Source organism: Leuresthes tenuis, unplaced genomic scaffold (assembly GCF_036924035.1).
Source record: "Leuresthes tenuis unplaced genomic scaffold, fLeuTen1.0.hap1 SCAF_4, whole genome shotgun sequence".
Taxonomy (NCBI): domain Eukaryota; kingdom Metazoa; phylum Chordata; class Actinopteri; order Atheriniformes; family Atherinopsidae; genus Leuresthes; species Leuresthes tenuis.
The window spans coordinates 31,714,189-31,739,351 of record NW_027325358.1 but is presented as its reverse complement, the minus strand read 5'-3'; the positions used below and the strand labels follow the sequence as shown (position 1 = coordinate 31,739,351).

Below are 25,163 nucleotides of genomic sequence, written 5' to 3'. Positions count from 1 at the left end.
TTTTGTAAAAAGCGGGTAAGACAAGGTGCGAATGCCTGACAATGTATGATCAAAAGCGGGAGCGGAGGTGTTCAGCTGCAAGAAGGTGTGAATGTCCTACCATAATTGCTCAAAAATGTGTTAGAAACGGTAAGAATGCCGGACCATACATCATCAAAAGCTAGAGAGGTGGTGTTCGGCTGCAAGTAGGTGTGAATGTCTGACTAAAGTTCAAATATATTAACAAAAGCGGGAGGAGAGGTCTTCGGATGAGTGGTTGAGAATTTCCAACCATAATCTATAAAATGCGGTGAAAAAAAAGGTGTGATAGATACCTAAAAGGTGGAGCGGAAGTGTTCGGCTGCAAGAAGGTGTGAATGTTATATATATAGTTGGTGAAAAGCAGGAAAAGCAAGGTCTGAATGCCCAATCTTACATCATCAAAAGCGAGATCAGAGGTGTTTGGCGGCAAGAAAACGGGTAAGGTGTGAATGACCGACTAAATATCAACAAAAGTGGGGGCGGAGGTCTTCGGATGCAAGTGGGTGTGAATATCCCACCATACAAGTATGGTGGAGAGGAAGCTGTGAATGGCCGACCATAGTTTGCAAAAAGCGGGTGAGAAAAGGTGCGAATGTCCAACCATACATGATCAAAACAGGGAGCGGAGGTGTTTGGCTGCGACAAGGTGTGAATGTCCACCCATAATTAATGAAAAGCGGGCAACAAGTAGGTTCGAATGCCCAACCATACATCAACAAAATCAGGAGTGGATGTGTTTGGCTACAAGAAGGTTTGAATGTCCGAGCATAGTTTGTAAAAAGCGGGTAAGAAAAGGTTCGAAAAGATTATGGTTGGAAATTCTCAACCACTCATCCGAAGACCTCTCCTCCCGCTTTTGTTAATATATTTGAACTTTAGTCAGACATTCACACCTACTTGCAGCCGAACACCACCTCTCTAGCTTTTGATGATGTATGGTCCGGCATTCTTACCGTTTCTAACACATTTTTCAGCAATTATGGTAGGACATTCACACCTTCTTGCAGCTGAACACCTCCTCTCCCACTTATGATCATGTGCGGATTGATTTTCGAAAATTTTCTTTCATGTTTTCTAGCAATTAAAAATGGACATTTAGACCTTCTTGCAGCTGAACACCTCCGCTCCCGCTTTTGATCATACATTGTCAGGCATTCGCACCTTGTCTTACCCGCTTTTTACAAAATTTAGTCGAACATTCACACCTTTTTGCAGCCGAACACAGTTTTTTGCAGCCGAATTTGGGCATTCGAACCTTTTCATACCCACTTTTTACCAACTATGGTCGGACATTCACACCGTCTTACAGCGGAACACCTCCGCTCCCTCTTTTGATGGTGTATGTTCGGCCATTCGAACCTTTTCTTACCCGCTTTTTACAAACTATGCTCGGACATTCAAACCTTCTTGTAGCCGAACACATCCACTCCTGCTTTTGATGATGTATGGTTGGGCATTCGAACCTACTTGTTGCCCGCTTTTCATTAATTATGGGTGGACATTCACACCTTGTCGCAGCCAAACACCTCCGCTCCCTGTTTTGATCATGTATGGTTGGACATTCGCACCTTTTCTCACCCGCTTTTTGCAAACTATGGTCGGCCATTCACAGCTTCCTCTCCACCATACTTGTATGGTGGGATATTCACACCCACTTGAATCCGAAGACCTCCGCCCCCACTTTTGTTGATATTTAGCCGATCATTCGCACCTTACCCGCTTTTGGCCAACTATGGCCTTCTTGCAGCCAAAAACCTCTGATCTCGCTTTTGATGATGTAAGGTTGGGCATTCAGACCTTGCTTCACCTGCTTTTCACCAAATATAGTCGGACATTCACACCTTCTTGCAGCCGAACACTTCCGCTCCACCTTTTAGTTTTCTATGGGGCATTCACACCTTTTTTTACACCGCATTTTATAAAAACACCACAGGAACACCGTATTGAGGCTTTGTTCTGACCGCTCATTCGGTGTCGCGTTTCTTTCAAGCAATTCTCCTGGTTAGCCCGCACTCGGCTCGCTCCCAGAGCCGTGTTAAAGTCTGCTTCGCATTCACTCTCTTTTCTCAGCAGATTAAAAGAAACTTCCATCCTGCACCGCTGTTTGCTTTTTCACAAGAGCAGAGGAGAGCGCACCGTTCCCAGCAGCACTGCAGTACCGGGTCGATGCTTGGAGTGAACGGAGCAAGCTCCTTTTTCAACTCCTATTGATAAAAATCCATTTAACATGTAGTCCTTGCATAGACATATCACATATTAAACTGATAAGTACAGATACTACACTTGATCTTAGCCAAAAGGCCGAGAAGCGATATCTGTCCACTGGTTCACGTCCGAGGGCCCTTCCTGGCACAATGCGCACTTGTAGCGGTGTTCTTTTTATGGCCATAGTGTCACTTTGCACCTCCGCCCACCCGCTGCACTGAGCACTCTTCAGCCCTTTTAAATGGTATAACTTTACACTACCACACGCTCCAGCGAGCACCATTAAAGCAACAACTTTGCACTCCAGCTTCGAACATCGGCACAGTCGCAACAAGTAAGGCGACTCTACTCAGAGAAGTCACTCTGCACAGTAACAAGATTTCTTTTGCACAGACAGAAAGGGCTTCATCCGCAAAGGTAAAGCCTGCCAAAAATAGAAACAACTCATTAGTGCTGCTCAACGTTGTACTTTGCAGTAAAAGAAAGAGCAAATCTAAAGTTTCAGGAATCCGAGAATAAGCTTACTTTCATGAGTTCTTCACGATTTCGGATTTTGCTATAAAATGAATTCCTTCACTCAAACTAAATTAAAACTGCTAAACCGCTAATCTGTTACATACAAGGCAGATGTCAAATTCACCGAAATAGGATCTAAGGGTATTTGGCCAATCGAGCTGTAGCAGCTTCGGTAAAAGAGTATAAGTTGAAGAGTTTGTGAATAAAGGTGTGCGCACACATAGTGAGTTGTAGGAAAATAGGCAGGGAGCAATGCCGGCTGGGGTATATGTTCTTGTATGTTGTCTGACTGTTTGATTTGAATGTGTTGTGTAAGTGTCCTGTTGAATGTTACATGTTTGGGCTTTGACACGCTTCACTGTGGTTGTTAACTGTGTGGTGTGTCCTGAAATGTTATATGTTTGGGCTGTGTGACATGCTTAATGCTTTTCAGTAGCAACCCACTTATTCATATATAGCAACTGACAACATAAGAAGTCCGGACATACTTTGATAGTAGTTGTAGAAGTATCCTTATTGATAATAGATAAACTAATTCATAGTGATAGAACAGTAGATGAACAGGTGCCTGCACATGTCTCATGAAAATAAAATGGGTGTATGATTGCTGACGGCAGAGCAATACTGCCAAACTTATGAGTTCTTGTGGCAAACTTGATTCAGTGTCTTGACGTGTATACGCTGTTTCGCTGACTTGTCACAAGAAACAAAGTGTGTTTGATAAGATCCGACCATTTTATTACGGGAGGATCAGTATGTATGGATTCTGATGTGACTGATAAACCCATTCGTATCTTAAGCATAATCTAATACGCGAGACAACGCCTTGGCACACAATCAAAAAAAAAAAGAGAGAGAGCGGTTTTGTGTCCCCACAGTCCATAATGTAGAAAAGAGAGAAAAAAGCCTTTCTGATTTGGTGTGTGTGCTCACAGTGTAGAGAAAAGAGAGAAAAGAAAGCCGTTTTGGTGTCACGGGTGTTGTGACTTACACACACACATTTCTGAATTGAGAAAGGAAATTATTTTAGAGAAAGCACTAGAGTTTAGATCCCACATTTGTTGATAGGCATTCATTTAATTTTTCTTTTAATCAGTTTTAAAGTGAATACTAACTGAGAAATGAAAAAGGTGAAGAGTTTAGAAGCTTGGTTCAAGAGCAAAACTTGGTTTATGATCAGCTGAGTCTCTAAACAGAACAGCAAAGGGCTTCATCGAACATTTAAAAAAGATTCAGATTGTTAGAATATCCAGAATTTATAGGAATGGTGGTGATTACTCTTATTTTCTAGAATGGAAATAACTGCACCATGTCTGTTTTATGAATTTAAGGGGCTAAAAAGTTTTGTTCTCGTTTTTCTATGATTAACCGAATGTATGTGAGAGTCCAAACAGACAGAAGGGTTACGGCCGAGCGCTGGACCTTCCAAAAAAGATGAGACAGGCTGGACCTGTGCCATACTAGTTAAGACCTGCCTGTGGATAACAGGTTCTTTAAACTCTCACACACACAAACTCACACACGTTTGCACACATACACCCATACACACACACATTCTTGAACTTGCTGCAAGATTAAACATTTGCATTAACTGACTCCAGCAACTCTGAGTCTCATTGAGAGACTTTTCTCAACAATTGGGTCCTCAAACCAGATCTCAACGTTTTTTCCGCTTTCCAGGGTCGGAGCTGAAACCGTGCACGGGGGAGTCCAGTACTCCTAATGAAAGACCCCCTGCTGAATTGCGGTAATTAGGGGCCAGTGTCCACTGAAAGGGGGAAAAAGGGACGAGATCGTACTTTTGAATCAATGGCCAGAAGCCATTGGCAGTGCAGGCATCAACAATAATGGTGTTATTTCACCCATTAACACTTAAGGTACCTCATGCAGTGGCTGTGATATGGTTACTTAACAAAATATCTTTACCAGACATCTCTCCTACATAACAGTTCTTCTTTCACAGCCACACCTTGTTGTCGATAGATGTGCTACACTTAATCCATACACACTGCTACCTACCCCACAGATGGAAAGCCTCATGATTGCATGTCAGAAATAACCATCAGTGTTTTACCCAGGCCAGACTTAACTGATATACGTTATGAAAATGCAGAAATAACTATATTTATTCAACAGGTCAAGCAAAAAACCCTGATGGCACAAATGCTACAGGATTTGCAGTAGTAACAGAAACTGAAGTTTTCTTAAAACAACCACTACCAAAAAATTACTCTGTTCAAGCAGTCGAATTGGTAGCTTTAACTGAAGCTTGTAAATTAAATAACAAAAAGGTTGTTAACGTTTACACTGACAGTCAGTATGCCTTCTCAACTGTACATGTGTTAACACAGCATTGGAAAAACAGGTATGTTGACATCCACAGCTAAATGTATAAACTACAAATATTTTAGCATTATTAGATGTTATTCAATTGCCATCTACAATAGACTCGTATGAATGACCGGAAGGAAAACCATACTGCCAAAGAATTTGTTTAAATATGCTGCAGTATTGAGCCACGCACCATGTCATGTCTCAACAGGAGGGATGGAAGCAATAATGAACAAGGTTTTTACAGCATATGGTTTTACTAATTATTGAATTTTTTTTTTTAGAATAAATAAATGAATAAAGTTTTGTCTAGCAGGTCAAATATGTGCAAAATACATTCCACAGGGCAATCTAAGACCAAAACGAAGATAATTCCCTAAGCCAGTGTATCTTTTTCAACATATTTGTTTGGATTTCATTATTTCATTATTGTGTAGATTTCATTGAACTAAATTAATGTTAAGGGAAACGATTCTGCTCAGTGACAACAGAGGTTTTTACCAAATGGTCTGAAATATTTCCATGTGCACAAGCAGATGCACTCTCAGTAGCAAAATCACGCGTAAAATAACTCATTTCTAGATTTGAAATTCCTGAAAAGATCTTCAGTGATAATTTGACACACTTTGTAAACTATGTCATCTCACTGATGGCAAAGAACTTAAAATAGATCTTAGAAACCACTGTGATATAGAAGGTTTCGCTAACACATTGGAATTGTTTTACTATTTACATATGCATGTGCAGTGAAGAATTGCTTGCTGCTGATAAATGCAAAGAAGAACAGCTTACACATAGATGCTCACATATAGGCTGCTGAATGCAATGAAGACCTGCTTATCCAGTAAAGTTCAATGTCAATGTGTAATATTCAATTAGGATTTGCAAAACAGTGAAGTTAAACAATGAATGGGTCCATAGTCGGTATGAGAAGACTACAGGAATATTTACCTGGGTGTACGTTCAAACAGAGATGAGAAAATTGCGATAAATTATTGTTTGTTTGTTTGTTAGTATGTATATGAATGTTATGTGTATAAACTGTGTTGAGTTGTAGTTACTCAGTAGTGTCTCAGTGAAACAACCGACGGGGGAAGCCTTGCAGTGACAACAAAAGCAGTGTTTTACTGATCAGTCAAGTTGCTCCAGTGTACTCCATACAAACTGGTTGGCTACTGAAGGGATAGAAAATGGGGAATACTTGTTTTAAAGCAAACAAGGAATGAGATGGGAAAAATACATGTTTTAACGGGACCCAGACAATATTATATAGATGTCGCCACTGAAGTAAAGAACATTTACGTGGGATGGTGTGAGGGTCCTCGTTTGGCTGACGTTCGCCGATATGCTCGCCATGCTCAGAACCAAGTTGAGACGCGTAAGACAACCAAAAGGGACAAGTGTGAAAAGGAGCTGCATTTGGCAGCCATGACCATGTATTACGCAGTTGGTGTAAACAGAGGACGAGGCCGAAGTCGAAGACGTGGACGTGTGGGAGAGGAGGTCGAAATGGGCCACGCCAGAGCTATGATCCGAATATTTGTTTTTACTGTGGCCAGACTGGACACTGGAAGAAGGACTGTCCACAGCTAAAAAGTGATGAAATTGGGCAAAAGGCTGACTGAGGGTGGGAGGCAGGTTCTGGACGTCACGCGGCAGCGGAGCCTCCACTAATGGGTGATAGCACAAACACACTCACACATTTTTCCTGCTCTGTGTAGTGAAGCAACGCTTGCCGACTGTGATTCACGTAGTAAAGTTTTGCATGCTATTTCCGTCCTAGAGCAAAGATATTTCTCTCAGAATATAGGAACTTATGTTCATCAGTAGTGACGTCAGGGGAGTTTGATTGCCCTCCAAAGTTAAGTGGAAACCACGTTTACTGTATGTCTGCATCAGGCCAGGTTGTGAAGGAGAAAATGACAATGCCCATTGCGTGTTGTCACTCCCGATGAGCTCTCCTTCAAACACTCATTTTTGTTATCAGAGTTGTGTCCCATTAACCTGATGGGCTGTGATCTCATGTGTAAATTAGGCATTATTTTAACTTCTACACCAGAGGGTGTTAAGGTTATGTTACAGCCTGACAAAGTTTTCACAGCAGTGCAGTTTGATTCATCGGCACTTACATATGCTTATGAGTGGAAACTTCCCAGCTCTCCTTTTTCACAACAACTAGTGGAAGAAGCAAAAGCGTTAGTTTCACCCCTTTCTGATTTCATGCAACCTACTGATTTGCACTGCACATCACACATTTCTTTGGGGCCTGACAATGACTATGAGAAGAAGTGAAAAAATATGTGCGCCTACTTTATTGACTCCAGAGCACTTCGATTTTTTTAATGTTTGTGGTACTCGCCCTCACATTTCCTTGGCCAAACGTACACACTGGCAGTGACAAGGTGTGGGAGAGTTTGTTGCTACATGTCAGAAAGAAATGGAGTGGACTGTTTCACCTGCTGATCCAAATTTGATGTTTTTTGAACGATTGTCAGCATACAAAAAAACATTTTTGAGTACAATGCATTGTCAAAGAACTGTGGACTTAATTCCTACCACAGAATCACATTTTGAAGCATGTTTTTTATCTGAAACAGATTTGTCTTCGATACCCATGTTGGCTGAAGTGCCCAATGATATTTGGGCTAAGAGCAAATATGATGTGGGGTTGATAAAAGGCTGTGAACCAGTAATTGTCACCCCTAAATCAGACTTTTGTCCATGTAAAAAACAATACCTTTTTAAGCCTGAAGCAATTAAAGGGATTAAACCTGTTTTTCAATCTTTTCAGAAAACAGGCGTTATTGTTCCTTTTGAAAATTCACCTGTGCTTACTCCATTGTTTCCTGTTAAAAAGATTAAAGATGCTGGCCAGCCAGATGAATGGCGTTTTGTACAGGACCTCCAAGCGGTGAATGCTGCAGTTCAGCCACATGCTCCTACTGTGCCCAACCCACACACTATTTTGTCTCAAATTACATCAGATGCACAGTTTTTCTCAGTGGTTGACTTGTCGCCAGTGCACCCTGATAGCCCATTTTGGTTTGCTTTTTAGTTTGAAGGGAGATCTTGGACTTTTACCCGGTTATGCCAGGGGTACTGTGAAAGTCCCACTATTTACAATGCTGCCCTCAAAGCTAGTCTGGATTAACTTCAATCAACCACAGGCTCTGCTCTTTTGCAGTATGTGGATGACATCCTTTTATGTAGTCCATCTAAACAACAGTGTGAAAAAGACCAAATGACTCAAATAACTTTCTTGCTTTCAAAATTTTTCCTCTAGTGACGCTGACTTAGAGAGGGATGAAGATAATCATGTTTAATTGTTCATGTTTTGATTGTTTATCATTGGAGCCTTTATTACTATGATGCCTGCATTTTAAACTCACGTTGTGTGCAAATGCAGGCTGATGTTTTACAGATAAAGTTATTATTTTCCTTGTTTCTTTTGGGTTGATTAATATAATGGTATTATTATAATCAAAAGGGAGGAATGTAATGGAAAATAATTCTTATATGCATTGTATTGAGTGTTACTGTGTATAACCTGCAAATGACCGAGCTGCAAGGTACCACCCTGCCCTGTTTTCTTAAATTCCTCTTTACAATGGTGGGCTTGTTATAATGAGATAGCTGCACTTTAGGGGGGACAGGGTTAGGCTGGTATTTACGAGGGTGTCTGGGTAACCTCAACTGATGGTTGGGGAGGAAAGTTAGAAGAACAATCAATTATACCCAAAAACAGATGACGTGATGAGCGGGCAATATAACTGTGTGTTTTTGCTTCAGTGGTCAGAGCAACTCTGTATTCTGTACTGTGTTGTTCTCTCTTGCAAGATATTATTATTAAAGCCTCTTATCTCCTCACAAGAAAATAACTGACTCCCCAAATGCAAGTGTCAGGACAAATGATCAAACTTCTCCAAGCTTCAGTCTGCAGAGAAGTACAAGACAGGGTTGCTCACTTTCTCCCTCACTTTTTGCTATTTTCATCAAACCTTAAGCAGCTGCTATCAGACAAGATAGAAATATTAAAGACAACCAACCCCAAAATATTGAGCATAAAATAAGTCTTTATGCTGATGATGTATTACTTTTCCTTCAGAACTCACAGACGTCTCTCACTCACACGATCACACTCATAAATAAATTCTCAGCACTTTCTGACTGTAGGGTCCAGAATATACCTGCGATCACTTTACAGTCAGGAAATATTAGATATTTAGGCATAAACATTTCCTCCAGGCTCTCAGAGCTAACAAAGCTAATTTATGTGCAATTATTAAAGACAGTAGAGGACAATCTCTCTCGTTGGAAGTCCTTACCTATATCACTTATGGGGAGAGTTACAACCATTAAAATGATGATACTACCAAAAGTTAACTATTTGTTCTCAATGATCCCCATAAAACCAACCTGCTACTTGGTTTAAGTCACTCGATTCATGCATCTCCAAATTTCTGTGGAAAAACAAACCACCACGTATTAGTTTAAAAACCCTACAGAAGACCAAGGACAGTGGTGGATTAGATTTACCTAATTTTCAGCACTATTCCTTAGCCAATAGGTTACGGTATATATCAAAATGGTTTAAACCTAGCCCAATAGATGAACATGGATAAATATAGAACAAGCATTGTGTGATAATCTGGAAATCTCTGACCTGCCACTTATTAGTCAAAACGTAAAAAATCACAAATGTTTCAAAAGCATTAACATCAGCACCTCTCTGACAGCCTGGTGGGAATTTCTTAAAATAACAAAGTCTTCACTTGTCCCGTGTAAGCTTACACCCATCTGGAACAATCCTGACATCCTGCAAAACAAAAAAATGCTAAACTTTACTCTGTGGAAGATCAAAGGAATCAAACATCTGGAACATATAATCCAAAATGGACATTTTATTTCATTTGATGAGCTCATATCACAACATGAGATAGGAAGCAATAAATTCCTAGAATATCAACAACTTAAGTCTATAATAACAAAGAAATATATCCTCCACCAACCAGACTTACAACTCCCGATTAGGGTAGCAGAATTTCTAAGCATCTGCACCCCAAAACTACTATCAAAAATATATAAATTATTGTCTAAGATAGATGACACAATGTCTCTACCGTCCTCAAAATGGGAGGCAGATTTATCCATCAGTTCTAGTCATAGCTTCTGGCCACAAATATGTTTGAACACCTTCAGAATGACTCAAAATCCTAATTTACAGCTCATACAATACAAAATTCTTCATAGAACACACTATACAGCTTAAAGGATGTTCAGGATGGGTCTAACACACTCAAACATCTGCTCACATTGCACAGATAACACATCTGATGATTATGCACACGCTTTGTGGTTTTGTGCGCCTGTCCAGAAGTTCTGGCTTGAAGTCTGTGCGGACCTATCAACATGGCTAAAGTGTAGCATTCCTGCATGCCCCACACTGTGCATACTGGGTGACTTGTGCCTGGGGGGTCTGGGTTGCCCTGGACATGCCACAGTATGCGTGGGTTGGTGCAGGTCCTGGTGCCGGGCTTGTTGCTCTGGGAACTCCAAGGTGTCCGCAGGTGGTTGTTTTTTTTAGGGTGTTGGGGCGTGCGGTGAGGGGGAGGGGGTCTGTGTGGGGGTGTGCTTTTCCCCTGTTGGGAGGGGCCTGGGGGGGCCTGGGTGATGGTGGGTCTCAGGCCCGGGCTGCTGCGACTGGTGTGACCGGGTGATTTGTTTGTTTGTTTGTTTGATTTTTGTTGTTGTTTGTTTGTTTTTGTAGAGGTCCTCCGGGGTGGGGTTGGGTTGAGTGGTGTGGGGCGGGATTGGTTCCTTCTGGGGGTACAGTAGCTCCCGGAATATGGTGACTGCAGGCCCCGAGCCTGATGGACATCAGGCCCTCCTGCCCTGTGTTGGGTCCCAGGTAGCGGGGATGCCTATTGCAGCCAGTCTCTGTAAACATAAACAATAAACATTTAAAAAACTTCCCTTGGCAAAGCAAATCTGTTTGGCATAAAGGTATTCAGACTACAATTCTGCTGCCAACAACACTAAACCTTTAGGAATCCGAGAATAAGCTTATTTTCACGAGTTCTACACAATTTCGGATTTTGATATAAAATGAATTCCTTCACTCAAACCAAGTTAAAACTGCTTTGTCCTTCATATTTATCCATGTCTAAATAGCTTTAAACAAAAAAGAACGTTGTACTTTGCAGGATAGGAAAGAACAACACTAAACCTTTTCAGGAATCCGAGAATAAGCGTCGTTTGACGAGTTCTACACAATATCGGATTTTGATATAAAATGAATTCCTTCACTCAAACCAAGTTAAAACTGCTTTGTACTTCATATTTATCCATGTCTAAATAGCTTTAAACAAAAACAAACGTAGTACTTTTCAGGATAGGAAACAACAACACTAAATTTTTTCAGGAATTCAAGAATAAGCTTCTTTTCACGAGTTCTACACAATTCCGGATTTTGATATAAAATTAATTCCTTCACTCAAACCAAGTTAAAACTGCTTTGTCCTTCATATTTATCCATGTCTAAATAGCTTTAAACAAAAAAGAACGTTGTACTTTGCAGGATAGGAAAGAACAACACTAAACCTTTAGGAATCCGAGAATAAGCTTATTTTCACGAGTTCTACACAATTTCAGATTTTGTTATAAAATGAATTCCTTCACTCAAACCAAGTTAAAACTGCTTTGTCCTTCATATTTTTGCATGTCTAAATAGGTTTCAGGCATAAAATTCTTCATATTACCCTGTATGTGAAAGAAGCATACTTGTGATGGAGCAATACACTCCTTTTGGGTAACCTAAACTGATGGTTGGGGAGGAAAGTTAGAAGAACAATCAACTATCAACCAAAGACAGATGACGTGATGAGTGGGCAATATAACTGTGTGTTTTTACTTCAGTGGTCAGAGCAACTCTGTATTCTGTACTGTGTTGTTCTCTCTTTCAAGATATTATTATTAAAGCCTCTTATCTCCTCAGAAGAAAATAACTGACTCTGTGCGTTACTAAATTTCCACCACAATTTTGGCGTCACGAACAGGATCCCTCGACTGGTGTCTCTGGACCGGATCGCAGTGCATGGCCAGCCTGGACTGAAGTAGCTGTTCCAGCCTCATACCTCCAAGGCCTTTTCTGAGAGAGAGGACTGGCAGGTCCTTTTCCTGAATACCAGCGCTGGGATCATTTTTGAAATATGATAGTCTGAGACGATAGGACTGCTTTTTAGTTTTTATTTGAATAAAAGAGGGTTTCCCGGTTGTGTCATTAGTGAGACAGAGATTTCACGGGTAAGTGAAACTTTTGAAGCAGTCCGAAGAAGTGTGAAGTACTCCGAAGAAGTGTGAGTACAGATTAAGGTCCTCATTGGAGACGTCCTTTGAGTGAAGGAATATATTTCCCCATTCCAAGTCTGAGAATGGGAAACAGTAGGTCTCAGACTTTTGACCCTACCGGGGGACCTGAGCATGATGAAATGAAAAAGACATATGGTCCAGAGGTTTTCCACCTGAAGGTTCTTTTAGTATGTTAGAAATAAGAAAATTAGAAGAAAAGTTTTGCAAATATGAGAAAGAGATGAAGCAAAAAAAAGAAAATTAAGTTTAAATAAGAAGTAAGAAAGGTATAGAATTTTGGAAAAAATAAAGTGTATTAAGAGAAAGAAAGGAAAATGTTAAACAAATGCCATGACGGAATGATGATAATAATTTAGTATTAGCTGTGCCGGATCCAGACGTGGACTCCTGCCCTCCACGACGCCTGCAACAACAACAGCCAGCCCTGCCACAAGCCTCTGGCTCTCGGGAAGAAGGGACTTCTTCCATCCTCCCTCGGGAAGAAATTGAGGTCTGATGATGAGGAAAAGGAAGACGTTTGGTTCTCCAGCGTACCTGCCCAAGAACTCTTAACGCAAGTGACAAAAATCCTTTACCCACAATCTGGACTTCAGAGATCTAAACGTGAGAAAAAACAAAACCAGATTCAAACCATGCCTATGGTTAAAGTTGCAGTTCCCACTGGACCATTACTGGTTTATCAACCCTGGACTGAGACTGACATCATGGAAGCATAACAATGCTTACCAGATCCAGAGATTTCTGGACCCCATTTTGCTGACGAGTTGCGAGATTTCTGCGCGTTGTAGTTACTCAGTAGTGTCTCAGTGAAACAACCAACGGGGGAAGCCTTGCGGTGACAACAAAAGCAGTGTTTTACTGATCAGTCAAGTTATCAGAGCTCAAGTGAATCTCAGCGCATTTGAAATTTTATTTGGCAGACCTCCTAACCTGGGATTGGGACCTGTAACCAGACCCCTCCCTTCCACAACTGTTTGTGATGATGCTATGTTGTCTTACTGTCGAAACCTTTCCACTGTTCTATCTCAAGTTTCACAGAAAGTAAAAGCAGCCCTTCCAGCCACAGAAAACACACCACTCCAACCAGATGACAGGTGGAGTGTTACTACTGCAAATCCTGTAGCATTTGTGCCATCAGGGTTTTTTGCTTGACCTGTTGAATAAATATAGTTATTTCTGCATTTTCATAACGTATATCAGTTAAGTCTGGCCTGGGTAAAACACTGATGGTTATTTCTGACATGCAATCATGAGGCTTTCCATCTGTGGGGTAGGTAGCGGTGTGGATGGATTAAGTGTAGCACATCTATCGACAACAAGGTGTGGCTGTGAAAGAAGAACTGTTATGTAGGAGAGATGTCTGGTAAAGATATTTTGTTAAGTAACCATATCACAGCCACTGCATGAGGTACCTTAAGTGTTAATGGGTGAAATAACACCATTATTGTTGATGCCTGCACTGCCAATGGCTTCTGGCCATTGATTCAAAAGTACGATCTCGTCCCTTTTTCCCCCTTTCAGTGGACACTGGCCCCTAATTACCGCAATTCAGCAGGGGGTCTTTCATTAGGAGTACTGGACTCCCCCGTGCACGGTTTCAGCTCCGACCCTGGAAAGCGGAAAAAACGTTGAGATCTGGTTTGAGGACCCAATTGTTGAGAAAAGTCTCTCAATGAGACTCAGAGTTGCTGGAGTCAGTTAATGCAAATGTTTAATCTTGCAGCAAGTTCAAGAATGTGTGTGTGTATGGGTGTATGTGTGCAAATGTGTGTGAGTTTGTGGGTGTGAGAGTTTAAAGAACCTGTTATCCACAGGCAGGTCTTAACTAGTATGGCACAGGTCCAGCCTGTCTCATCTTTTTTGGAAGGTCCAGCGCTCGGCCGTAACCCTTCTGTCTGTTTGGACTCTCACATACATTCGGTTAATCATAGAAAAACGAGAACAAAACTTTTTAGCCCCTTAAATTCATAAAACAGACATGGTGCAGTTATTTCCATTCTAGAAAATAAGAGTAATCACCACCATTCCTATAAATTCTGGATATTCTAACAATCTGAATCTTTTTTAAATGTTCGATGAAGCCCTTTGCTGTTCTGTTTAGAGACTCAGCTGATCATAAACCAAGTTTTGCTCTTGAACCAAGCTTCTAAACTCTTCACCTTTTTCATTTCTCAGTTAGTATTCACTTTAAAACTGATTAAAAGAAAAATTAAATGAATGCCTATCAACAAATGTGGGATCTAAACTCTAGTGCTTTCTCTAAAATAATTTCCTTTCTCAATTCAGAAATGTGTGTGTGTAAGTCACAACACCCGTGACACCAAAACGGCTTTCTTTTCTCTCTTTTCTCTACACTCTGCACTGTGAGCACACACACCAAATCAGAAAGGCTTTTTTTCTCTCTTTTCTACATTATGGACTGTGGGGACACAAAACCGCTCTCTCTCTTTTTTTTTTTTGATTGTGTGCCAGGGCGTTGTCTCCCGTATTAGATTATGCTTAAGATACGAATGGGTTTATCAGTCACATCAGAATCCATACATACTGATCCTCCCGTAATAAAATGGTCGGATCTTATCAAACACACTTTGTTTCTTGTGACAAGTCAGCGAAACAGCGTATACACGTCAAGACACTGAATCAAGTTTGCCACAAGAACTCATAAGTTTGGCAGTATTGCTCTGCCGTCAGCAATCATACACCCATTTTATTTTCATGAGACATGTGCAGGCACCTGTTCATCTACTGTTCTATCACTATGAATTAGTTTATCTATTATCAATAAGGATACTTCTACAACTACTATCAAAGTATGTCCGGACTTCTTATGTTGTCAGTTGCTATATATGAATAAGTGGGTTGCTACTGAAAAGCATTAAGCATGTCACACAGCCCAAACATATAACATTTCAGGACACACCACACAGTTAACAACCACAGTGAAGCGTGTCAAAGCCCAAACATGTAACATTCAACAGGACACTTACACAACACATTCCAATCAAACAGTCAGACAACATACAAGAACATATACCCCAGCCGGCATTGCTCACTGCCTATTTTCCTACAACTCACTATGTGTGCGCACACCTTTATTCACAAACTCTTCAACTTATACTCTTTTACCGAAGCTGCTACAGCTCGATTGGCCAAATACCCTTAGATCCTATTTCGGTGAATTTGACATCTGCCTTGTATGTAACAGATTAGCGGTTTAGCAGTTTTAATTTAGTTTGAGTGAAGGAATTCATTTTATAGCAAAATCCGAAATCGTGAAGAACTCATGAAAGTAAGCTTATTCTCGGATTCCTGAAACTTTAGATTTGCTCTTTCTTTTACTGCAAAGTACAACGTTGAGCAGCACTAATGAGTTGTTTCTATTTTTGGCAGGCTTTACCTTTGCGGATGAAGCCCTTTCTGTCTGTGCAAAAGAAATCTTGTTACTGTGCAGAGTGACTTCTCTGAGTAGAGTCGCCTTACTTGTTGCGACTGTGCCGATGTTCGAAGCTGGAGTGCAAAGTTGTTGCTTGAATGGTGCTCGCTGGAGCGTGTGGTAGTGTAAAGTTATACCATTTAAAAGGGCTGAAGAGTGCTCAGTGCAGCGGGTGGGCGGAGGTGCAAAGTGACACTATGGCCATAAAAAGAACACCGCTACAAGTGCGCATTGTGCCAGGAAGGGCCCTCGGACGTGAACCAGTGGACTGTTGTCGCTTCTCGGCCTTTTGGCTAAGATCAAGTGTAGTATCTGTTATTATCAGTTTAATGTCTGATATGTCCTCTATGCGAGGACTACATATTAAATGGATTTTTATCAATAGGAGTTGAAAAAGGAGCTTGCTCCGTTCACTCCAAGCATCGACCCGGTACTGCAGTGCCGCTGGGAACGGTGCGCTCTCCTCTGCTCTTGTGAAAAAGCAAACAGCGGTGCAGGATGGAAGTTTCAGGGAGCCTAAGATGAAACTTTCTTTTAATCTGCTGAGAAAAGAGAGTGAATGCGAAGCAGACTTTAACACGGCTCTGGGAGCGAGCCGAGTGCGGGCTAACCGGGAGAATTGCTTGAAAGAAACGCGACACCGAATGAGCAGTCAGAACAAAGCCTCAATACGGTGTTCCCGTGTTGTTTGTGGCTGCCTTGTCTTTTGCACAGAGTAAAAGACAAGGCAGCCATCGAATAGGGCCCGATTGTTCCTACTTGGTCAGCCGAGGAGCAAGGGGGGGGAGCAAGCGTCTCAACCAAGCAAAGCTCACCATGGGGAAGGTGGCTATGCCAACTAGCCTGATGCCCTGCTCCCGCAGTGATGGATAATCGTACACTGGTTTCTCTTCATAATGTACAAGTCTTTCGCCTTTTACTAAAGACTTCCGTGGAGAGCAGCACTAATGAATTGTTTCTATTTTTGGCAGGCTTTACCTTTGCGGGTGAAGCCCTTTCTGTCTGTGCAAAAGAAATCTTGTTACTGTGCAGAGTGACTTCTCTGAGTAGAGTCGCCTTACTTGTTGCGACTGTGCCGATGTTCGAAGCTGGAGTGCAAAGTTGTTGCTTGAATGGTGCTTGCTGGAGCGTGCGGTAGTGTAAAGTTATACCATTTAAAAGGGTTGAAGAGTGCTCAGTGCAGCGGGTGGGCGGAGGTGCAAAGTGACACTATGGCCATAAAACGAACACCGCTACAAGTGCGCATTGTGCCAGGAAGGGCCCTCGGACGTGAACCAGTGGACAGATATCGCTTCTCGGCCTTTTGGCTAAGATCAAGTGTAGTATCTGTACTTATCAGTTTAATATGTGATATGTCTATGCAAGGACTACATATTAAATGGATTTTTATCAATAGGAGTTGAAAAAGGAGCTTGCTCCGTTCACTCCAAGCATCGACCCGGTACTGCAGTGCTGCTGGGAACGGTGCGCTCTCCTCTGCTCTTGTGAAAAAGCAAACAGCGGTGCAGGATGGAAGTTTCTTTTAATCTGCTGAGAAAAGAGAGTGAATGCGAAGCAGACTTTAACACGGCTCTGGGAGCGAGCCGAGTGCGGGCTAACCAGGAGAATTGCTTGAAAGAAACGCGACACCGAATGAGCGGTCAGAACAAAGCCTCAATACGGTGTTCCTGTGGTGTTTTTATAAAATGCGGTGTAAAAAAAGGTGTGAATGCCCCATAGAAAACTAAAAGGTGGAGCGGAAGTGTTCGGCTGCAAGAAGGTGTGAATGTCCGACTATATTTGATGAAAAGCAGGTGAAGCAAGGTCTGAATGCCCAACCTTACATCATCAAAAGCGAGATCAGAGGTTTTTGGCTGCAAGAAGGCCATAGTTTGCCAAAAGCGGTTAAGGTGCGAATGATCGGCTAAATATCAACAAAAGTGGGGGCGGAGGTCTTCGGATGCAAGTGGGTGTGAATATCCCACCATACAAGTATGGTGGAGAGGAAGCTGTGAATGGCCGACCATAGTTTGCAAAATGCGGGTGAGAAAAGGTGCGAATGTCCAACCATACATGATCAAAACAGGGAGCGGAGGTGTTTGGCTGCGACAAGGTGTGAATGTCCACCCATAATTAATGAAAAGCGGGCAACAAGTAGGTTCGAATGCCCAACCATACATCATCAAAAGCAGGAGTGGATGTGTTCGGCTACAAGAAGGTTTGAATGTCCGAGCATAGTTTGTAAAAAGCGGGTAAGAAAAGGTTCGAATGCCCGAACATACACCATCAAAAGAGGGAGCGGAGGTGTTCCGCTGTAAGACGGTGTGAATGTCCGACCATAGTTGGTAAAAAGTGGGTATGAAAAGGTTCGAATGCCCAAATTCGGCTGCAAAAAACTGTGTTCGGCTGCAAAAAGGTGTGAATGTTCGACTAAATTTTGTAAAAAGCGGGTAAGACAAGGTGCGAATGCCTGACAATGTATGATCAAAAGCGGGAGCGGAGGTGTTCAGCTGCAAGAAGGTCTAAATGTCCATTTTTAATTGCTAGAAAACATGAAAGAAAATTTTCGAAAATCAATCCGCACATGATCATAAGTGGGAGAGGAGGTGTTCAGCTGCAAGAAGGTGTGAATGTCCTACCATAATTGCTGAAAAATGTGTTAGAAACGGTAAGAATGCCGGACCATACATCATCAAAAGCTAGAGAGGTGGTGTTCGGCTGCAAGTAGGTGTGAATGTCTGACTAAAGTTCAAATATATTAACAAAAGCGGGAGGAGAGGTCTTCGGATGAGTGGTTGAGAATTTCCAACCATAATCTATAAAATGCGGTGAAAAAAAAGGTGTGATAGATACCTAAAAGGTGGAGCGGAAGTGTTCGGCTGCAAGAAGGTGTGAATGTTATATATATAGTTGGTGAAAAGCAGGAAAAGCAAGGTCTGAATGCCCAATCTTACATCATCAAAAGCGAGATCAGAGGTGTTTGGCGGCAAGAAAACGGGTAAGGTGTGAATGACCGACTAAATATCAACAAAAGTGGGGGCGGAGGTCTTCGGATGCAAGTGGGTGTGAATATCCCACCATACAAGTATGGTGGAGAGGAAGCTGTGAATGGCCGACCATAGTTTGCAAAAAGCGGGTGAGAAAAGGTGCGAATGTCCAACCATACATGATCAAAACAGGGAGCGGAGGTGTTTGGCTGCGACAAGGTGTGAATGTCCACCCATAATTAATGAAAAGCGGGCAACAAGTAGGTTCGAATGCCCAACCATACATCAACAAAATCAGGAGTGGATGTGTTCGGCTACAAGAAGGTTTGAATGTCCGAGCATAGTTTGTAAAAAGCGGGTAAGAAAAGGTTCGAATGCCCGAACATACACCATCAAAAGAGGGAGCGGAGGTGTTCCGCTGTAAGACGGTGTGAATGTCCGACCATAGTTGGTAAAAAGTGGGTATGAAAAGGTTCGAATGCCCAAATTCGGCTGCAAAAAACTGTGTTCGGCTGCAAAAAGGTGTTCGACTAAATTCGGACGTTCACAACTTCTTACAACCGAACACCTCCGCTTCCGCTTTTGATGGTATATATTCGGGCATTCGAACCTTTTCTTACCCGCTTTTTACCAACTATGGTCGGACATTCACACCGTCTTTCAGTGGAACACCTCCGCTCCCTCTTTTGATGGTGTATGTTCGGGCATTCGCACCTTTTCTTACCCGCTTTTTACAAACTATGGTCGTACATTCAAACCTTCTTGTAGCCGGAAACCTCCACCCTCTTTTGATCATACTTTGTCGGGCATTCGCACCTTTTCTTACCCGCTTTTTACAAACTATGCTCGGACATTCAAACCTTCTTGTAGCCAAACACATCCACTCCTGATTTTGTTGATGTATGGTTGGGCATTCGAACCTACTTGTTGCCCGCTTTTCATTAATTATGGGTGGACATTCACACCTTGTCGCAGCCAAACACCTCCGCTCCCTGTTTTGATCATGTATGGTTGGACATTCGCACCTTTTCTCACCCGCTTTTTGCAAACTATGGTCGGCCATTCACAGCTTCCTCTCCACCATACTTGTATGGTGGGATATTCACACCCACTTGCATCCGAAGACCTCCGCCCCCACTTTTGTTGATATTTAGTCGGTCATTCACACCTTACCCGTTTTCTTGCCGCCAAACACCTCTGATCTCGCTTTTGATGATGTAAGATTGGGCATTCAGACCTTGCTTTTCCTGCTTTTCACCAACTATATATATAACATTCACACCTTCTTGCAGCCGAACACTTCCGCTCCACCTTTTAGGTATCTATCACACCTTTTTTTTCACCGCATTTTATAGATTATGGTTGGAAATTCTCAACCACTCATCCGAAGACCTCTCCTCCCGCTTTTGTTAATATATTTGAACTTTAGTCAGACATTCACACCTACTTGCAGCCGAACACCACCTCTCTAGCTTTTGATGATGTATGGTCCGGCATTCTTACCGTTTCTAACACATTTTTCAGCAATTATGGTAGGACATTCACACCTTCTTGCAGCTGAACACCTCCTCTCCCACTTATGATCATGTGCGGATTGATTTTCGAAAATTTTCTTTCATGTTTTCTAGCAATTAAAAATGGACATTTAGACCTTCTTGCAGCTGAACACCTCCGCTCCCGCTTTTGATCATACATTGTCAGGCATTCGCACCTTGTCTTACCCGCTTTTTACAAAATTTAGTCGAACATTCACACCTTTTTGCAGCCGAACACAGTTTTTTGCAGCCGAATTTGGGCATTCGAACCTTTTCATACCCACTTTTTACCAACTATGGTCGGACATTCACACCGTCTTACAGCGGAACACCTCCGCTCCCTCTTTTGATGGTGTATGTTCGGGCATTCGAACCTTTTCTTACCCGCTTTTTACAAACTATGCTCGGACATTCAAACCTTCTTGTAGCCGAACACATCCACTCCTGCTTTTGATGATGTATGGTTGGGCATTCGAACCTACTTGTTGCCCGCTTTTCATTAATTATTATTAATAATAATAATTATTCACACCTTGTCGCAGCCAAACACCTCCGCTCCCTGTTTTGATCATGTATGGTTGGACATTCGCACCTTTTCTCACCCGCTTTTTGCAAACTATGGTCGGCCATTCACAGCTTCCTCTCCACCATACTTGTATGGTGGGATATTCACACCCACTTGCATCCGAAGACCTCCGCCCCCACTTTTGTTGATATTTAGCCGATCATTCGCACCTTACCCGCTTTTGGCAAACTATGGCCTTCTTGCAGCCAAAAACCTCTGATCTCGCTTTTGATGATGTAAGGTTGGGCATTCAGACCTTGCTTCACCTGCTTTTCACCAAATATAGTCGGACATTCACACCTTCTTGCAGCCGAACACTTCCGCTCCACCTTTTAGTTTTCTATGGGGCATTCACACCTTTTTTTACACCGCATTTTATAAAAACACCACAGGAACACCGTATTGAGGCTTTGTTCTGACCGCTCATTCGGTGTCGCGTTTCTTTCAAGCAATTCTCCTGGTTAGCCCGCACTCGGCTCGCTCCCAGAGCCGTGTTAAAGTCTGCTTCGCATTCACTCTCTTTTCTCAGCAGATTAAAAGAAACTTCCATCCTGCACCGCTGTTTGCTTTTTCACAAGAGCAGAGGAGAGCACACCGTTCCCAGCGGAACTGCAGTACCGGGTCGATGCTTGGAGTGAACGGAGTAAGCTCCTTTTTCAACTCCTATTGATAAAAATCCATTTAATATGTAGTCCTTGCATAGACATATCACATATTAAACTGATAAGAACAGATACTACACTTGATCTTAGCCAAAAGGCCGAGAAGCAATATCTGTCCACTGGTTCACGTCCGAGGGCCCTTCCTGGCACAATGCGCACTTGTAGCGGTGTTCGTTTTATGGCCATAGTGTCACTTTGCACCTCCGCCCACCCGCTGCACTGAGCACTCTTCAACCCTTTTAAATGGTATAACTTTACACTACCGCACGCTCCAGCGAGCACCATTCAAGCAACATCGGCACAGTCGCAACAAGTAAGGCGACTCTCCTCAGAGAAGTCACTCTGCACAGTAACAAGATTTCTTTTGCACAGACAGAAAGGGCTTCACCCCCAAAGGTAAAGCCTGCCAAAAATAGAAACAATTCATTAGTGCTGCTCTCCACAGAAGTCTTTAGTAAAAGGCGAAGGACTTGTACGTTATGAAGAGAAACCAGAGTACGATTATCCATCACTGCGGGAGCAGGGCATCAGGCTAGTTGGCATAGCCACCTTCCCCATGGTGAGCTTTGCTTGGTTGAGACGCTTGCTCCCCCCCCTTGCTCCTCGGCTGACCAAGTAGGAACAATCGGGCCCTATTCGATGGCTGCCTTGTCTTTTACTCTGTGCCAAAGACAAGGCAGCCACAAACAACACGGGAACACCGTATTGAGGCTTTGTTCTGACTGCTCATTCGGTGTCGCGTTTCTTTCAAGCAATTCTCCCGGTTAGCCCGCACTCGGCTCGCTCCCAGAGCCGTGTTAAAGTCTGCTTCGCATTCACTCTCTTTTCTCAGCAGATTAAAAGAAAGTTTCATCTTAGGCTCCCTGAAACTTCCATCCTGCACCGCTGCTTGCTTTTTCACAAGAGCAGAGGAGAGCGCACCGTTCCCAGCGGCACTGCAGTACCGGGTCGATGCTTGGAGTGAACGGAGCAAGCTCCTTTTTCAACTCCTATTGATAAAAATCCATTTAATATGTAGTCCTCGCATAGAGGACATATCAGACATTAAACTGATAAGAACAGATACTACACTTGATCTTAGCCAAAAGGCCGAGAAGCGATAACTGTCCACTGGTTCACGTCCGAGGGCCCTTCCTGGCACAATGCGCACTTGTAGCGGTGTTCTTTTTATGGCCATAGTGTCACTTTGCACCTCCGCCCACCCGCTGCACTGAGCACTCTTCAACCCTTTTAAATGGTATAACTTTACACTACCGCACGCTCCAGCGAGCACCATTCAAGCAACATCGGCACAGTCGCAACAAGTAAGGCGACTCTACTCAGAGAAGTCACTCTGCACAGTAACAAGATTTCTTTTGCACAGACAGAAAGGGCTTCACCCGCAAAGGTAAAGCCTGCCAAAAATAGGAACAATTCATTAGTGCTGCTCTCCACGGGAGTCTTTAGTAAAAGGCGAAAGACTTGTACATTATGAAGAGAAACCAGTGTACGATTATCCATCACTGCGGGAGCAGGGCATCAGGCTAGTTGGCATAGCCACCTTCCCCATGGTGAGCTTTGCTTGGTTGAGACGCTTGCTCCCCCCCCTTGCTCCTCGGCTGACCAAGTAGGAACAATCGGGCCCTATTCGATGGCTGCCTTGTCTTTTACTCTGTGCAAAAGACAAGGCAGCCACAAACAACACGGGAACACCGTATTGAGGCTTTGTTCTGACTGCTCATTCGGTGTCGCGTTTCTTTCAAGCAATTCTCCCGGTTAGCCCGCACTCGGCTCGCTCCCAGAGCCGTGTTAAAGTCTGCTTCGCATTCACTCTCTTTTCTCAGCAGATTAAAAGAAACTTCCATCCTGCACCGCTGTTTGCTTTTTCACAAGAGCAGAGGAGAGCGCACTGTTCCCAGCGGCACTGCAGTACCGGGTCGATGCTTGGAGTGAACGGAGTAAGCTCCTTTTTCAACTCCTATTGATAAAAATCCATTTAATATGTAGTCCTCGCATAGAGGACATATCAGACATTAAACTGATAATAACAGATACTACACTTGATCTTAGCCAAAAGGCCGAGAAGCGATAACTGTCCACTGGTTCCCGTCCGAGGGCCCTTCCTGGCACAATGCGCACTTGTAGCGGTGTTCTTTTTATGGCCATAGTGTCACTTTGCACCTCCGCCCACCCGCTGCACTGAGCACTCTTCAGCCCTTTTAAATGGTATAACTTTACACTACCACACGCTCCAGCGAGCACCATTCAAGCAACAACTTTGCACTCCAGCTTCGAACATCGGCACAGTCGCAACAAGTAAGGCGACTCTACTCAGAGAAGTCACTCTGCACAGTAACAAGATTTCTTTTGCACAGACAGAAAGGGCTTCATCCGCAAAGGTAAAGCCTGCCAAAAATAGAAACAACTCATTAGTGCTGCTCAACGTTGTACTTTGCAGTAAAAGAAAGAGCAAATCTAAAGTTTCAGGAATCCGAGAATAAGCTTACTTTCATGAGTTCTTCACGATTTCGGATTTTGCTATAAAATGAATTCCTTCACTCAAACTAAATTAAAACTGCTAAACCGCTAATCTGTTACATACAAGGCAGATGTCAAATTCACCGAAATAGGATCTAAGGGTATTTGGCCAATCGAGCTGTAGCAGCTTCGGTAAAAGAGTATAAGTTGAAGAGTTTGTGAATAAAGGTGTGCGCACACATAGTGAGTTGTAGGAAAATAGGCAGGGAGCAATGCCGGCTGGGGTATATGTTCTTGTATGTTGTCTGACTGTTTGATTTGAATGTGTTGTGTAAGTGTCCTGTTGAATGTTACATGTTTGGGCTTTGACACGCTTCACTGTGGTTGTTAACTGTGTGGTGTGTCCTGAAATGTTATATGTTTGGGCTGTGTGACATGCTTAATGCTTTTCAGTAGCAACCCACTTATTCATATATAGCAACTGACAACATAAGAAGTCCGGACATACTTTGATAGTAGTTGTAGAAGTATCCTTATTGATAATAGATAAACTAATTCATAGTGATAGAACAGTAGATGAACAGGTGCCTGCACATGTCTCATGAAAATAAAATGGGTGTATGATTGCTGACGGCAGAGCAATACTGCCAAACTTATGAGTTCTTGTGGCAAACTTGATTCAGTGTCTTGACGTGTATACGCTGTTTCGCTGACTTGTCACAAGAAACAAAGTGTGTTTGATAAGATCCGACCATTTTATTACGGGAGGATCAGTATGTATGGATTCTGATGTGACTGATAAACCTATTCGTATCTTAAGCATAATCTAATACGTGAGACAACGCCCTGGCACACAATCAAAAAAAAAAGAGAGAGAGCGGTTTTGTGTCCCCACAGTCCATAATGTAGAAAAGAGAGAAAAAAGCCTTTCTGATTTGGTGTGTGTGCTCACAGTGCAGAGTGTAGAGAAAAGAGAGAAAAGAAAGCCGTTTTGGTGTCACGGGTGTTGTGACTTACACACACACATTTCTGAATTGAGAAAGGAAATTATTTTAGAGAAAGCACTAGAGTTTAGATCCCACATTTGTTGATAGGCATTCATTT

General features: G+C 42.6%; 9 non-coding genes across 9 annotated transcripts; 3 read left to right on the top strand and 6 right to left on the bottom strand.

Annotated features, from left to right (window-relative positions):
* Positions 1–2,146: 2,146 nt before the first annotated feature.
* On the bottom strand, positions 2,147–2,334 carry LOC140306171 (U2 spliceosomal RNA). The gene has a single exon (XR_011915524.1). It is a non-coding gene; the product is annotated as a U2 spliceosomal RNA (small nuclear RNA).
* Positions 2,335–16,147: 13,813 nt separating this feature from the next.
* On the top strand, positions 16,148–16,338 carry LOC140306063 (U2 spliceosomal RNA). Its single transcript, XR_011915426.1, has one exon. It is a non-coding gene; the product is annotated as a U2 spliceosomal RNA (small nuclear RNA).
* Positions 16,339–16,749: 411 nt separating this feature from the next.
* LOC140306294 (U5 spliceosomal RNA) lies at positions 16,750–16,863 on the top strand. The gene has a single exon (XR_011915615.1). It is a non-coding gene; the product is annotated as a U5 spliceosomal RNA (small nuclear RNA).
* Positions 16,864–17,161: 298 nt separating this feature from the next.
* LOC140306158 (U2 spliceosomal RNA) lies at positions 17,162–17,349 on the top strand. Its single transcript, XR_011915512.1, has one exon. It is a non-coding gene; the product is annotated as a U2 spliceosomal RNA (small nuclear RNA).
* A 4,175-nt stretch (positions 17,350–21,524) lies between these two features.
* LOC140306183 (U2 spliceosomal RNA) lies at positions 21,525–21,712 on the bottom strand. The gene has a single exon (XR_011915535.1). It is a non-coding gene; the product is annotated as a U2 spliceosomal RNA (small nuclear RNA).
* A 275-nt stretch (positions 21,713–21,987) lies between these two features.
* On the bottom strand, positions 21,988–22,101 carry LOC140306330 (U5 spliceosomal RNA). The gene has a single exon (XR_011915648.1). It is a non-coding gene; the product is annotated as a U5 spliceosomal RNA (small nuclear RNA).
* Positions 22,102–22,512: 411 nt separating this feature from the next.
* On the bottom strand, positions 22,513–22,703 carry LOC140306338 (U2 spliceosomal RNA). Its single transcript, XR_011915655.1, has one exon. It is a non-coding gene; the product is annotated as a U2 spliceosomal RNA (small nuclear RNA).
* Positions 22,704–22,978: 275 nt separating this feature from the next.
* On the bottom strand, positions 22,979–23,092 carry LOC140306361 (U5 spliceosomal RNA). Its single transcript, XR_011915677.1, has one exon. It is a non-coding gene; the product is annotated as a U5 spliceosomal RNA (small nuclear RNA).
* A 388-nt stretch (positions 23,093–23,480) lies between these two features.
* On the bottom strand, positions 23,481–23,671 carry LOC140306095 (U2 spliceosomal RNA). The gene has a single exon (XR_011915455.1). It is a non-coding gene; the product is annotated as a U2 spliceosomal RNA (small nuclear RNA).
* Positions 23,672–25,163: the final 1,492 nt, after the last annotated feature.